Raw genomic sequence first — 4,346 nt, forward strand, 5'->3', positions numbered from 1 at the left:
AATAAAAAACATTTATCTAATAAAGTACATTTTAATTTATTGTTGAGTTCATAATAATAGATTGAACACATAAAAGTGAAAATATTCAATTTGTGTATTTTTAAGTTATGATATTTTTAATTTGTGTTAATACAATTGTTTCTTACATTTATTTTAATTTTGAAGTCATCAGCCAATGCTGTTAAAAGTTTGAAAATGAAATAAATAAAAATTGTAAATAATTTAAACACTAAACTATATTATATAATTAATATAATAACTTTATATATTAATATAATAACTATTAATTTCATTATCTGTTATCAATTTAGTATGGATTAACAGAGAAACTGTTAAAATCATTTTTTTTCGTGCAATGAATTTAAAGGATTATATTAAACTAGGTATAATGTTTTTAATTGCATTTTGTTCAAAATGGTATGAAAAGTGAATGTTATCGACCTCAATTTATATAAGTGTAGTTAATGAAATTACAGGTTATAAAAAATATTTGTATCTTCATTATTAGAAGAATGAAAATGCTTACAATGATCAAACATAAATAATATATATGTTCTATTATTATACTCATTGCTATAAAGTCCGGTGTTTTATATTTTTATATACTTTTTTTAATGTATATATAGAAGAGATTAAACCACGTCAATAAATTATTTCAAGTTTAAAATGTACATAAAATAACCACAAACAACCATATTTCAAAGAATAATGAATATTTAAAAGATTTGTCATATTTTAGAGTATCTTGAAAAAGAATTTGCGTTAAAAAATTATGCATTCTATAACTTATAAGTAATTTACAATCTACTACAATTGTTATATAAATATAATACATTTTTTATTGTAGTTCGTTATGAGCTTTTAATTCTCTGACTTTTATTAAAATCAGCCATGTATTGTTATCAATTAGTAACAGTTTTCAGTTATCAATTACCAATATCTAGTTATCAGTTATATAAAATATAACTGGTAAAGTAGGTAGTAAATAGTCATTATGTATAGTTTTGTTAAGATTTACACCTTATAATTACATCCTTTGTAACCATGATAAATTATATTTTTAATCAGTATAGGTAATTAAAAACTTTAATCATCATCATATCAATAGTTCAATAGTTTAAATAAAATTTTTGATTTATTAGAAATTATATTTTATTATTTTTTACTAAACAATATATTATTAGTTTTAAGTTGAAAATTTAAATCCCTTAAAAATATAAGTAAGAATTTAAAGGGTATAGAGTTATTCAAGTAGAATATTAAAACCTCATTAAATAGAGGGTATTAATTTATAAATATACGTATGAGTAAATATGTTGTAATGTAAAACAGGAAAATGTTATTAATCTTGGATGAATGAAAGGTATTGTGAGCATGAAAAGGGTTACGATGTTAATTTTTGGCTCTGGTAGGTGCTTTCAAATTATAGGTGGGTATTAGGTATTGTTTATATAAGTTATATATTATTTTAGGAGTAACTTTCGAACAGGTACATTTTTAATGTTTTAAAAGGAGAACATGTTTTAAATGATTATATCCCGTGGCAATAATTATATACCTTAGGGCCCCAGTGTAAAAATATTTCGGACAGATATTTTAGGTACCTACTAAGTAAAAAAAAAAAGGAAAAGTTTTTTGTTGCACGCATAAAATTATTTTGATCGCAAACAACTAACATTTTTGATTATACTGAGTTTTTGCAATAATTACTTTCCTATATCCATCTACTTATAATTTTGTTTAAACGTGATACCTAGTTAGAATATAAAGTTAATAGTCTCATCATCCTTCGTCAATAAACGAGTAGGTATTTTCATATATTATATAATATAATAAAACCTTCATTTATAATTTATTTTGTAGGTCGATTGACGAATTCGTATTTTGTATAATGAATTGTCCAAATAATAGTCATATAATACTATGTCGGATAAGAGTTTTCAAAATCTGAACCCTAAAATATTAGGACTTGAATTTAAAAAAATATGAACCTATACTAAACATGATGTATTGTAACTTTAATCCAAATTAATATTTAAGAATTTATAGGTAATACTAAGATAACAATAATGAAATATATTATGTGTATTAAATATTGCATATAATACCTACGTATAGAATAAAAACACAAATTTTTATTTAGTTTCAATATATCATTATAAATCATGAATCTACTATACGCATTTCAATGTGTATATATTAATTACCAATTCAGCTATATTAATGTTTAAACTCAAACACAAGGGATATAAGATATAACTATATTATATAAGGTGTACACAAAAGTTTCTCAAGCTCCATATATCACTTTTCCTTCTTGTTGAAACTTGTAATGTTTCGCAATTAGTGAACTACCTACCTACTTGTACAATATTTGATTACAATATAGTTATAAGACACGTTATCGTTTTATTAGTGGACTATGCTGTGCAAAAAAACACGTGTTTAAGCGTACGCGCGGGTGAAATGAAATTTGTTTTGTAGAAATCAAATTAATAACAAAAGTAATAACGGTATTTGAAATTCAAATAGCTATAAACTGAAATTATAATGTTTCTCTTTTAAATTTACCGCCACCACTTCAACGTCCGCTTATTTTAAATTTTGTGACGCTATGAGTCAATCTCATTATTTGTCTGGTTCAATATTCATTTTTAACATTTTATTCATATTATACAAATCAAAACTACTGAATAAAAAAAATAAACGAAATTAATGATAACAATTAGTCAGTAGTCACTAGAGTAATAGATTGTATAACATAAATCTATAACCGTTTAGCTAGGTATTTTATTTGATATTCTTATTCATTACGTTGTCAATTACGAAATATTGTACAAAATATGTACTTATAATTGAAATATTTAAAAACTTAATTTACTTTAAAATATGTAAAAATATTACATAAATATGAATCCCTACTATTTAATTTATTTTGAGTGTGACGAAACGTGTCCATTTTTAATCAGAATTTAGAAATCTGCATTCAAAAAATTGTATATTTACGTAAAAATCCACACCTTAGTCATTATATACAAAAACCAATAAAAACAAAATAACAAAAGTCCAAATTTGAACTTAAATGCTTAAAAAAAGATCACGTGGCTAAACTTTTTTTTTTTCAGTAAAAATCTTTATGAGGAATCTTGAATTTAAATGTTCAAGCCTTAGGTATTAAAAAAAGTAATGCTTTTCAACTGTAATAATTCACACATTTTTGTGATTTCGCTATCATTTTTGTATTTTAAGTCACTTATAGTAAAAATAAAATCATGTCTGGAAAATGCTAATATAAATAGGTAGGTAATAGGTAATATAAAATGTCAAATGTCTAGTGTTATTCGTTTTTGAGTTACAACAAAAGTAACTAAATCGATTTTGTTAAAAACTGGGTTTACGTAGGTAAATAGGTACTCGTATTCTTGTTATTTTTGTTTTTATTTCTCGATTATTTTGAAAACCACTAGACCATTCTACTTTTGCTCCCATATAGCACAAACTATATCCAATTTGATATCAAGAAACCTTTTTATGGTAAAAATCAAAGCATTTTTCAACTAAAAAAAGGGGAAAGTAGGTAACCGTCAGCTGGAGTCAAGTGTACCACGTCATTCAGTAGGTCACTGTAATGGATGTGTTAAATTTGAATTCAATGATAAATCGTTGCATACGAAAAACGATTCTAAGCAAAGATCATCTGTCAGCCTATTACCAAATAAATTTGATATTGCTATTCATTACCGTAGAAATTTATTTTAGTATTTATAATGGGGTATAATATAAAATTTAATAATATTAGGTATATACGTCAATATTTCAAACAGCCAAAAATGTTCTTGAATTAAAACAAAATAACCAAAATCATAATACTTCGTTTAAATACATATTGAGGAGAAATAACGCTAACGTGGTTCCTCCTCTATCCCTCGATTAACTCGAAAAAAAAATAATAACTGTCATATTTTGTCCAAATTTGCACTTCAAATGTTTACAAAAAACAAAAAAAATGAAATTTGTTTTTTTTTTGGTTACTGTATGAACTACTTATGAAGAACAAATATTTATAAACAAAATGTATTCATCGATCCGCTATATACTAGAATTTAAGAACTAAAATAAATGGAATATGCCAAATTTCTATAAATGTATATAGCTCAAAAAGCTTTAAAAAATGATGAAAATGCTATTATAAACTTTCGGTGAAAATTTAAAGTATTTACAGTTATTCGCTTTTAGATTACAACAAAGTAATACGATAATTTGTTGAGAATTCATTTTCTTCTTGTTTAATCTTCAGACGCTCATAAAAAATATTTGTGGAATTACACTCAGCTTTATTTTTAAAT

Source organism: Acyrthosiphon pisum, chromosome A2, assembly GCF_005508785.2.
Source record: "Acyrthosiphon pisum isolate AL4f chromosome A2, pea_aphid_22Mar2018_4r6ur, whole genome shotgun sequence".
Taxonomy (NCBI): domain Eukaryota; kingdom Metazoa; phylum Arthropoda; class Insecta; order Hemiptera; family Aphididae; genus Acyrthosiphon; species Acyrthosiphon pisum.